Raw genomic sequence first — 12949 nt, 5'->3', positions numbered from 1 at the left:
CCTTACACAATATGCAGCACACCATAATGCCCATTACACATTATACCACACACCGTAATGCCCCTTACACAATATGCCACACACCATAATGCCCACATGATATTGCGACACATATTATGCTCCACCCTATGCCCCGAGTGCTCCTGCATATGCCTACGTTATGCCCACAGTTACCACCAACAGTAGTAGCGCTGCATATATATATATATATATATATATATACATACACATATATACATAATGCCGACAGTAGTAATATCACAACTTATACATAATGTCCACACCAGTTGCCGACCTACACCAGTTGTCGACCCACACCAATTGCCAACAGTAGTAGTGGTGCTTAAATGTAACGCCCACACCAGTTACCGACAGTAATAATGCTGCCGATACATATGCCAACACCAGTTGCTGACCGTAGTAGTGCTGCCTATACATAATGCCCACACCAGTTGCTAATGGTAGTAGCGCAGCTGCCTGTACATATGCCGACACCAGTTGCTGACAGTAGTAGTGCTGCCCATACATATGCCCACACCAGTTGCCGACACTAGTAGCGCTGCCTATACATATGCTGACACCAGTTGCTGACAGTAGTAGTGCTTCCTGTACATATGCCCACACCAGTTGCCGACACTAGTTGTGCTGCCTATACATATGCTGACACCAGTTGCTGACAGTAGTAGTGCTTCCTGTACATATGCCCACACCAGTTGCAGTACACTCACATGTTACTCACCTAGTTCTTGCTGGTGGCAGCTCATTCTTTCCTGTTTCTTTTTCCACCAGTCAGTCTTGACGCTTGCTCCCTTATAGCCCCGCCCCCTCCGTCTGTGTAGCTCCGTCCCCTCTGTCCATTAGCCCCGTCTCGTTAGCCCCGCCCAATAAACCATGACATGGGTGGCTTTCTGGCTAATTAGATAGCCCTGGGTGGGTCCATTACCCACTATCAGTGATCGCGGATAACAGGATATCCCTGTTAGTCCATTAAGAGAAAAACATGTATTCTCATTTGTACCTTAGAAGATGCACAGGTCAATGTTTTGTTTTTTCTTTAGGGAATAAATGACACTAACAGGTCAACCACGTAACCCATACTTGCCTCTCCTCTCTGGGAGAAGCATATACAGCCCCGACAGCCGTCAGAAGGGGGCGCCCGTGCACAAGATGCTGGGGCACCCTATTCCGACGGAGCTCCCCGCTGCTGTCCGCCGCCTCCCCGGTCCCCATTGCCGGTCCTTGAAGCGGAGGAAGGCAGGGTCACGCTGCCTAGCGACTGGGACGCGCGTGCGTGTGAGATGCACGCGCGTTCCAGTCTGATGGAGTCCCTCTCCACCAGCGCTCACAGGCGGGGACGTTCTGGCTAGCGCCGGCAATGAAAGAGGGGGGCTCCATCTGTATTCGCACTTTTTGGGGGGTTTCAAGGCTGTACACCCACATGAGTTTTACACAGAGGCAGATTTAGAGATCATGGCGCTCATAGACACAAGGGTAATGGCTGTCCCCCTCTAATTTTATCATTTTCATGAATTGGTTCTAAGCCCATCATTTGATGTTTGCCAGGATATTCACGTCAGCGTGTCTAATGGGCCCTACACACCGAGACATTTGTGCCAGAGATTCATAATGGGAGATTCAGCATGACATATTTAAAATTTCTTAATGGGGGGAGTGTCATATGACACATAGCACAGACTGAGATATCAACATTGGTGCAATGGTGCCCCCCATCATAAACTTTTGTGATATAATGCCCCCACCCCCCCACCCTGCATTGCACCCATCAAATACTATGCCCCACACTGCACCCATGCTATGCCGCACACTGCATACTAAGCCCTGCACCACAGGATACACCTTAGCCAGCACAAACCCTACACTGCAGCCACAGATCCAGCAATGTCCTTAGTACATACCCAGCCAGCACAGAGCCCAGCACATAGCCCAGCACAGAACCTAGTAAATGGTCAGCACATACCCAGCACATGCCCAGCACTGCTCCCAGCACATACCCAGCACTGCTCCCAGCACATGCCCAGGACTGCTCCCAGCACTGAGCCCAGCACTGCACCTAGTAAATGGTCAGCACATACCCAGCTCTGCTCCCAGCACTGAGCCCAGTACGCACCCAGCACTGCTCCCAGCTAATGCCCAGCACTGCTCCCAGAACTAAGCCCAGCACTGCAGCTAGTAACTTGTCAGCACATACCCAGCACTGAGCCCAGCACTGCACCTAGTAAAAGGTAAGCATGTACCCAGCACTGCTCCCAGCACATGCCCAGCACTGCTCCAAGCACTGAGCCCAGCACTAGTCTGCAACTACTAAATAGTCAGCACGTACCCAGCACTGCTCCAAGCACTGAGCCCAGCACTGCACCTACTAAATGGTCAGCACGTACCCAGCACTGCTCCAAGCACTGAGCCCAGCACTGCACCTACTAAATGGTCAGCACGTACCCAGCACTGCTCCAAGCACTGAGCCCAGCACTGCACCTACTAAATGGTCAGCACGTACCCAGCACTGCTCCCAGCACATGATGCCAGAGCACCGGAGCCCTTACTGCCCAAGCTCCACTTGCAGCGTTCAGTCAGCTGGGGCGCCGAGGTGGACTGCTGGCAGTGCCGGGCGGTACTAGTGGTGCTCTCCACGCTGCTTCTGCTCCAAGAACTCACCTGCGGGTAGGAGCAGTCTGAATATTGCTCTGTGTGTAGGCCCCTTGGGGCAGATGTATTAAGCCTGGAGAAGAGATAAACTGGAGATAAAGTGGAGATAACATGGAAGAGATAACGCACCAGCCAATCAACTGTGTTTGAAATATGACAGTTGGGATCTGATTGGCTGGTGCGTTATCTCCTTCCACTTTATCTCCAGTCAGAGGCGTAACTAGAACTTTGTGGGCCCCATAGCAAAATTTATAATGGGGCCCCCCTGCAAATGCCCATTGCACATTATGTGACATTGTAATGCCCATCACACATTATTCCGCCATCGCGATGCCCTTAACATACTGTATTATGCTGCATACCATAATGATTATTACACATTATACCAGACACCATAATGCCTATTACACATTATACCACACACCGTTATGTCCATTACATATTATACCACAAACTGTAATGCCTATTACATATTATGCCACATAAATTCTGCTTACCTACATGCTTGTTGCCAGGGGTTAATTGCTCGATGACAGGGAATATTGATCCTTGCCAAGAGTCACATGCTCCTTTCCAAGGTCATGATCTCTCCGGAAAAGGGGGTTCATGACCCTGGAAAGGGGGGATATATATATATACAGTGCCAATAACAGTGTCACTCGGGTCCGCCAATAGAAGAATCAAGCAGAGACCGAATTCTTTAGCAACGTTTCATTTTCTAAACAAAAATTTTATCAGGATACAAATATTACATGAAAATGTGCTCACCTTATACCCCACAAGTGTTGAAGTGATGGCGTCATCACCGTGCATCGCCGGGCCGCCTGTCCGTGCACATTCGTGGTGGCGTACTGATGTCATCACGCTCGGCCGTCATCGTATGATGTGTCCCGGGATCGCGGCAGGGGGCGGCATCAACTATCACTATGGAAACAATAACAAACATAAACAATAAAACATTACATAAAAAGGAAACATTAAATATAGTTACGGCAGGTTTATAACTATATAATTGATTTTAGAGCAAGCCACAAATAATATAATGACTGATCAGCTGTAAACATATACAAAATATGACAATATATATATATATATATATATGCACTGTAGATATATATATATATATATGCGCTGTGGTGGCGGCACTCTCCTTTGAGAAAAAATAGGACACAGGAGACCTTGTCGTTTCCGACGTTTCAAGCCTAGTGCAGGCTTTTTATCAAGGTGCAAGAGACCCGCATGCAAATTTCTATATATATATATATATATATATATATATATATATATATATGTAAGTGTACAGTAGATGGACAGAAATACAGCACTAGCTGCTGTAAAGAATAGGAGCTGTAAAAGGACTAGTATACTGTGGCAGTTGCTACTGGCAACAGGAACTGGTCCCTTTTAAAAACAGAGTCACCGGCCGAAGCAGGGGAGCGGGGTGAGGGGGACCCTGGATGCTGGGGAGGTGAGTACCTGATACAGGGGAGCGGGTGGAGGAGATACGGGCCTGACATAAAATAGGGGTGCGCCAGTGCAGGGAGGAGGGGAAGGAGAGAGTAACCTGACATAGAGCGAGGAGTCGCGCTTCACTAACCCTGTTACGGTGCCGCTGACTGCCTTACAGCTTGTCAGGCACAGCGTCACCTGGCAGGCAGCTACAGGTTAGAAAATGCAGGGAGAGCGCGTTGGTAGCGCCGTCCCACGCACTGTGACTGCGCTTCACTTGTTCTCTCCCCTGTTTGGCTCCTACACTGTGACGTCACCCCCCCCTTCCGGCAGGCTCCCTCTGCAGGCTGCGCTCCTACTGCACGGCCCGTAACTACCCCCCGCCAGGCTCTATAATAAAATAATGAAACTACCGAGGGTGCAGGGGACTGTTTGCTCTCCACCGGGCCCCCCCAGCTGCCGGGCCCCATAGCAGCTGCACCCCCTGCACCCACGGTAGTTACGCCACTGTCTCCAGTTTATCTCTTCACCAGGCTTAATACATCTGCCCCCTTAAATCAAGCCCTAGCATCAAACGTTTGATCTTAACTGGACTTCTATAATCTGTTGGATTTACTGTTACCCACCTTTTCTTAGTTCCTGGCTGTTGTTTCTTGCCTCCTGTCATTGCCTACATTCAGTAAATACATTTTCTTCCAAGATATTATCGGCAGTGCTGTAAATATTATACAAGCTATTCAGAAATCACAAAAGTGTGAAACAGTCGTGAAAATGCTCTTCTGTGACATGATGGGGGACATTTACCAAAATGGATTCGTAGAAAAAAGGTGTATTCGTAGGGAGAAATACACCTTTTTTTTACGAATTTGTATTTTCGGGATTTACAATCCCAAAAATACAACAATTCGTATTCCTAAAGATGGAACATTCGTATTTGTAGTTACAAATACGAATGTCAACACCATCGATAGGATACGACAGAAATCACCATTCAAAAGAATGGTGGTTTCTGATTTACTAAGCAGCCGTACTGATAATACGGCTGCTTAGTGGTGTAAAACAGGCATGCAAATACGACAGGAAAATAGAACACCATTTTCCTGTTCTATTTGCTTTAAGCCTGCAAGGATCAGTCAGATCCGTGCAGGCTTCAGTGTAAAAAAATAGAAAAATTAAATAAATAAAAAAAAAAACGGCGTGGGGTCCCCCCCACAGCCGAAACCAGCACCAGGCTGACGAAGCCTGGAGCCGGTAATTAAAAATCAGGGAACCCGACAAATAGGGGTTCCCTGATTTTTAACAACCAGCCCCAGGCTCCTGCTCTGGGGCTGGTTCCCAAAATACGGGGGACAAAATGACTAGGGGTCCCCCGTATTTTAAGAACCAGCCCCAGGCAAAACCAGCCAGCAGGGTAATGCCACAGCCGGGGGGAGACTTTTTATGCAAGTCCCCCCGGCCAAAGCATTAACCCTACCGACCAGTCAGCCTGGCCAGGGGCCCTGGGGGAGTGGGGACCCCCCCAATAAAGGGGTCCCCACCCTCCAGGACTTACCTGACCAGGCTGAAGCCTGGTGCTGTCCTCGATGCCCCTGGGCGGTGGGCATCGAGCTGATAGTGGTGTAAAAAATAGAACAAACTATTGTTTTTTACTGTGGCACTACAAGTGCCAGCAAGCCTCCCCAGCAAGCTGGGACTTGGAGAACCACAAGTCCCAGCCTGCTGGGCATTAAAGGGCCCGCTGGGTCTTGTAGTGCCACAGTAAAAAAAATAGTTAAATAAAACACACTGACACCCATTTTAAATAAAAGTTTAATACACACATTACACACATACTGATACTTACCTATCTTGATCCCGTTGGTAGGTCGCTGGCTCCGGTGTCGGCGGCTCCGTGTCGGCGGCTCCGTGTCGGCGGCTCCGGGGTCGGCGTCCTGTCCGAGGATAATCCATGTTGGACCTGTGGAAGGAAATCCTACTCACCCAGGTCCTCCATGGATGGTCTTCTTTCTTCATCTGTCGACATCCATGTCTTCTGGCAGCTGCTGACGACTTCTAGCAGCTGCCGGCATCTCCCGCGACGCTCCCCGGCTTTCAGAGCCGGAGAGATCCTTCCTCTTCGGCGTCTGGGCTCAGAATGAATTCTGGCCAATCAGGAGCCGCCTAGCGGCCAATCAGGAAAGGTCTTTCCTGATTGGCCGCTAGGCGGCTCCTGATTGGCCAGAATTCATTCTGAGCCCAGACGCCGAAGAGGAAGGATCTCTCCGGCTCTGAAAGCCGGGGAGCGTCGCGGGAGATGCCGGCAGCTGCTGGAAGTCGTCAGGACGCCGACCCCGGAGCCGCCGACACGGAGCCGCCGACACGGAGCCGCCGACACCGGAGCCAGCGACCTACCAACGGGATCAAGATAGGTAAGTATCAGTATGTGTGTAATGTGTGTATTAAACTTTTATTTAAAATGGGTGTCAGTGTGTTTTATTTAACTATTTTTTTTACTGTGGCACTACAAGACCCAGCGGGCCCTTTAATGCCCAGCAGGCTGGGACTTGTGGTTCTCCAAGTCCCAGCTTGCTGGGGAGGCTTGCTGGCACTTGTAGTGCCACAGTAAAAAACAATAGTTTGTTCTATTTTTTACACCACTATCAGCTCGATGCCCACCGCCCAGGGGCATCGAGGACAGCACCAGGCTTCAGCCTGGTCAGGTAAGTCCTGGAGGGGGGGGACCCCTTTATTGGGGGGGTCCCCACTCCCCCAGGGTCCCTGGCCAGGCTGACTGGTCGGTAGGGTTAATGCTTTGGCCGGGGGGACTTGCATAAAAAGTCTCCCCCCGGCTGTGGCATAACCCTGCTGGCTGGTTTTGCCTGGGGCTGGTTCTTAAAATACGGGGGACCCCTAGTCATTTTGTCCGCCGTATTTTGGGAACCAGCCCCAGAGCAGGAGCCTGGGGCTGGTTGTTAAAAATCAGGGAACCCCTATTTGTCGGGTTCCCTGATTTTTAATTACCGGCTCCAGGCTCTGTCAGCCTGGTGCTGGTTTCGGCTGTGGGGGGGACCCCACGCCGTTTTTTTTTTTATTTTTTTTTATTTTTTTTTTACACCTTGCAGCCTGCACGGATCTGACTGATCCGTGCAGACTGCCTACAAATAATTCGTATTAGCAGCCATATATACGGCTTCTAATACGAATTCCTACGACATCGGAGGGTTACAAAGCAGTCGTATATGACTGCTTTGTAAATCCCCCTCCGGAACACGACTTTGCATACGACTCAAACAGTCGTATGCAGTCGTAGGGGAAATACTAATACGAAAAACTCGGTTTTTCATATTAGTAAATTCCCCCCGATGCCCCTAGAATTGCACCAGTGCACCAAATGGTACAGGGATGGGCATGCATTTGCAGGTAAATATAAGTGTAAATAGTAGGAAGAAAATGATTTATGAATATGGGCCTAATTCAGTATGGATCATTAAATGCATAGTTGCCTACCCTCCTGCATTTTGCAGGAGACTCCCTGAAATAGCAGCAATCACCCTCTCTCCCTCATTAGTCTTAAGGTGCCCATACACGTTACAATTATTGTATACAATACTGTATACAATATCGCATCTCATAGCATATCGGTTTTGCGATGATATCAGATGAGATGAGATCTAGTACAAAAAGTATGTGCTGCACATACTTTTTGTACTAGATCTCATCTCATCTGATCTCATCGCAAAACCTATATGCTATGAGATGCGATATTGTATACAATATTGTATACAATAATTGTAACGTGTATGGGCACCTTTACAATCTCCCTCATTTCACCTAGCCCACGTTACACTGTTACATTTTTGGGGAAAAAAAGGAATGAGAGACCGATACATTTACATTGAATCATCAGCACCATTTCCCAGCACTTTGGGGCTCATCTACATTTGTATATAAGTCATTTTAAAATATTCCTCTCAGATGTAGCAGTACACACCAACGCTTCTAGGTGCCATGTTTCCAATCTCTTTTCACTCTATCCATATATGGAACTAGACAAGCCCTGTGGGTGGACGATGACACACCCCCTCAATGGGGCGCTGTGGAAAATTTTACTACCAACTATAATCTCCCTGAAACTAGTTTTCAAAAGTAGGCAAGTATGATTAAATGTAAGAATTCATAGTGGACTGCAAACAGAAAGCCGCCGCCCAGACAGAAAGATAAAACGCTCTGTGCAAATTTACCAAAGAATTGCGAATACATCGCTAACCGTCATACATTCGCAAATCCATTTGCAATTTCCGGAACAACAAACAGTGTTTGCAGTCTGATCAAATCAAAGGCCTGGTACATACCAGAACGATCCTGATTGTTAGTAGATCGTTAGCAGATTGTGTGATGGTCGCACGATCTGTTGGAGCACACGATCTGCTAACAATCTGCTAACGATCTGCATCCAATCTGATCCCAATCCGATCTGAGTCTGTATCCAGTTGAATGGATCTTTTACAGATCCTACCAGCAGCAGGTAGGATCTGTATAACGACCAAACGACAGCAGGGACGCGCATCGGATTGGAATCGGATCGGAATTGTATCTAAACATGCAAAAACATGCCCAATCTACATACAATTTGCATCCAATCAGTCGGAATAGGATCCAGATTGATGGAATTGAGCCCTAATCGTTCTGGTGTGTACCTAAGTAGGTCTGAGGCTGCCATTAATCTGCGGCTGATACAGGCTGGAAGTGGTCAGCTCTGACATCACAAACGCACACTAAGAACAACTGGGCACGCCTGCGTTTTTCCAACCACACCCAGAAATGGCAGGTTTCCACCCCCAACCACCGGCTTCCTGTCAGTCAAACTGCGGTTATATTGCAATTGCGATTCATTTTCAGCCGCCATATGCCCTCAAGCATGTGCAATGCGAACACTACACATGTGCAGTCATTCCAAAATCGCTCGATTTGCACATTCTCTAATAAGTGAGCCATGCTGAATTTTATTTATTATTTATTGACAGTTTCTTATGTAGCGCAGAATATTCCGTTGCGCTTTACAATAGGGATAACCTGCTATGATCGATAAATGACAAACATTTGCAAAATTAAATTGCCTAATAAATAAGTAAAAGTAATTTAATACTGAAACCTAGACAGCAAATGTGCACTTCTATAAATGTAACATTTCTGCTCATCTCAGCACAGACTTCACATGGAGGTGGCAAGTGTCACTGAGTGCATGTTGTGTAAGCATACTGACAGTATGGAATGGTTATCTAAACATAGAAACATACAGTAGTATTTGATGGCAGATAAGAACCACTTGACCCATGTAGTCTGATCCTGTTTTAAACTTATGGTAACCTCGACCCTATTTGATCCTTAGATCTTTGGACGTCTATCTTTATTTTCAGTGTAGTCGGAGATCCAGCCCACATGGCAAAGATGGTAAACAGCCTTAGTGCCCTCACAGAACTATGGGCCTTATTCTGGTACACTCCTTCTGGCAAATTCCTTCTTAGATGGACAAAACCATGTGCACTGCAGGGGGGCAGATGTAAAATGTGCAGTGAGAATTAGATTTGGGTGAGTTATTTTGTTTCTGTGCAGGGAAAATGCTGACTGCTTTATTTGTACACTGCAATATAGATCTCACTTTGAAGTAAAACCCCATTCAAATCTAACACTCTCTGCACAAGTAACATCTACCCCACCTGCAGTGCACATGGTTTTGTCCATTTAAGAAGGAATTTGCCAGAAGGAGTGAACCAAAATAACCCCATACGTGTTACAATATTGCTCTAGATGATGATTACAACTCATGTCCCAACTGTATAATCAATAACATAATATCAATAGTAATAAAAAACAAATGTTGCATTGTTGTGCTAAGTTCTTATTGAGTATAAAGTTGGGACATAATTCATACCTTCCAACATTTGAAACTCTGCAGTCAGGACCTGCCACAACAATGGCGCGGTCGGCCCCAAAAGGGGGCGGGGCTACTCATGGATGGGCTTGGCGGCTTTGGGCAGAGGGGTTGTGGCCTAGAACCATGACAACCATTTTAGTAATTTTCGGGGCGTGCCCAGCACTCCCCCAGCAGATGGGCAGCCCCAGGCTCCCTCTGTGCACTCCCTCTTCCCTGCAGGTGCACGGCATCTCTTCAGCAATCACCGCTGCCTCCGGCTCCCCCCAACTGCCCCCCCACTGCAGGACATTGCCACCCCTGGGAAGGACAGCTGTAGAGTCTTCAAGTAGCGGGACTGTCCCGCTATAATTGGGACAGTTAGGAGGTATGCATAAATTGAAATCAACATCTACTAGGCTTTTAATGTAGCAGTCAAATACGTCTGTGAAGGCAGTAAGGCTGCTTGGCTCCATATTACCCGCTGATCACTGACACAAATGTGCACTCTGCTCAGGGTGGCAATAATAAATTCTATTATAGATAATGGAATACAGCTACCATTGTTGAGCCCTCATATTTGTTTATTTGGGTTGGAGATCCAAAAGACTCTCTCCTCCTTTCAACGTCTTTATGTTCATAATCTTCTTACTTTATCCCATGTGTGCATAGCCCGAACCTGGATGGTTTGAGAATCCCGACATTTGCTGCTTCGGTGGCGATGGTTAATTCTACTCTTCCACATGAAAGATTTATGGGTACTCTTTACCTAGGACGGCGCCCATCGCGGGCATCGCGTCCATCGTATGCACTGAAGTAACGGGTGCGACGCGACCGACGCGATGCCCGCGATTTCCCATAGGGATCAATGTTAAATTTTTCAATGGACCCGATTTTTCACTTCAATGCCTCAATGCCCGCGATTTAGCCATAGGAAACAATGTTAAATGGGCCACAGAGCCCAAATAGGCACCCTTAGCAGTGAAATGTCCCCCACAATTGTTAATGACACCCCACGATCCACGCGAACCCGAAGCGTGGCGAGCGCAGCGAGCCCGCGAGGGGTGGCGGTACGCGTCCTCCGACCTTTTCTTACCCCCCTATCCACGTCGGCGTGGAGTTGAGAATAGAATAGTGTGGCAAGCGCAGCGAGCCACCGAGCCCGAAGCGTGGCGAGCGCAGCGAGCCCCGCGAGGGGACGCGGATACCTGTGAAGCCCGCGTAGGGCCGCGTTTACCTGTGAAGGTATCCGCATCCCCTCGCGGGGCTCGCTGCGCTCGCCACGCTTCGGGTTCGGTGGCTCGCTGCGCTCGCCACACTATTCTATTCTCAACTCCACGCCGACGTGGATAGTGGGGGTATGAAAAGGTCGGAGGACGCGTACCGCTGCGCTCGCCACGCTTCGGGTTCGCGTGGATCGTGGGCTGTCGTTAACAATTGTGGGGGACATTTCACTGCTAAGGGTGCCTATTTGGGCTCTGTGGCCCATTTAACATTGTTTCCTATGGCAAAATCGCGGGCATTGAGGCATTGAACTGAAAAATCGGGTCCATTGAAAAATTTAACATTGATCCCTATGGGAAATCGTGGGCATTGCGTCGGTCGCGTCGCACCCATTACTGTAGTGCATGCGATGCCCGCGATTTTTTACACCCGATGACCGCGATGGACATCGTGGGCGCCGTGCTAGGTAAAGAGTACCGATTTATGTACTTGAAACGCAAATGCCAGGCAAAATATGAGAATATTTGGGGATTATAGAATGCATCTAGATACTCGCTAACACGTAGCGATTCTTAAATAGAAGATTGGTTTTGTCGGCGCCTCCAGCCTGCCCCCATATTAAATGTTTTCTTGTAATTTTGAAGATTGCTGCGGATTGCTCGGGTGGGAGACAGCGGATTGCGGCTGACTAGCTGGGGGGGAATTGGGCAGCCACCACCCACTGAAGATTGGTTTAATGCGCAGAGTAACATGGGCGGGCTCCAGGCAGGGAGGGGGGGTGGGGGTACCAGGGCGGCCGCGTAGTGCTCACTCACCGAATAAGTGCTTGGCAGATGCAGGTGCCAGCTTCTTTCCTCTGCGGGTCCAGAAGCTTTGCTGCTGCTGCTCCTCCTGCAGGCTGCAGATCACTACCGCCCTCCAGTGGCCAACCCCCTAGGCAAATGCCTAAAGCTGCCTAGTGGTGGCGCCGGCCCTGTTTATCATACATAATCATAATACATATTCGGTGCTAATATTCACAGATACTTGTATATCCCAGCAAATGCATGGACATCCCTGTAATACAAGGCGCACTTGTGTAAATCTACAAACAGCTTGGCACAAAGGAGTATTTCCATGGCCCATTAACACCTTTGTGATTTGTATAGAACTTGTGTTATATTTTCAGAACTGCCGTGGAGTATCTTGGAAGAAGATTTGGTACTTGTGGAGTATCATGGCTCCCATCGAATGCCATCGCATGCCATATATAGTGGCATGCGATGGCATGCTATGCGATGCGATTTTTACCGATTGTGCCGGGTTTTTTGACAAAATCGTATGCAATCGCATGCGATCGCATACGATTTTGCACTGAAAAGCATCCAAATGCATTGGAATTAGTATTAAAGATGTTCAATGGCCCCCAAATGGCATTTTTGAGGCTGTACCACCCCCACTATCAACGCGAACCCGAAGCGTGGCGAGCGCAGCAAGCCCGCGAGGGGCGGCGGTACGCGTCCTACGACCTTTTCATACCCCCACTATCCACGTCGGCGTGGAGTTGAGAATAGAAAGGGTGGCGAGCGCAGCGAGCCACCGAGCCCGAAGTGTGGCGAGCGGACGTGGACACCGACACCTGTGAAGCCCGTGAGGGGACGCGGATACCTGTGAAGGTATCCGCGTCCCCTCGCGGTGCTTGCCACGCTTCGGGCTCGGTGGCTCGCTGCGCTCGCCACACTT

The 12949-nt window shown here is 48.6% G+C and overlaps 1 long non-coding RNA gene across 2 annotated transcripts in view; it reads right to left on the bottom strand.

Moving 5' to 3' along the window:
- Positions 1-12949, bottom strand: part of LOC146059975 (uncharacterized) — a 175331-nt gene that overhangs the window by 117143 nt on the left and 45239 nt on the right. For both annotated transcript variants that reach the window (XR_014470341.1, XR_014470340.1), the window contains exon 2: positions 3433-3588. This is a non-coding gene — a long non-coding RNA (uncharacterized LOC146059975). The remainder of the gene's footprint in view (positions 1-3432; positions 3589-12949) is intronic.

Source organism: Crinia signifera, chromosome 2, assembly GCF_055691185.1.
Source record: "Crinia signifera chromosome 2, ASM5569118v1, whole genome shotgun sequence".
In the NCBI taxonomy this organism is placed as follows: domain Eukaryota; kingdom Metazoa; phylum Chordata; class Amphibia; order Anura; family Myobatrachidae; genus Crinia; species Crinia signifera.
The sequence above is the reverse complement of the archived record's forward strand: the minus strand, read 5'-3'. Positions and strand labels throughout refer to the sequence as shown.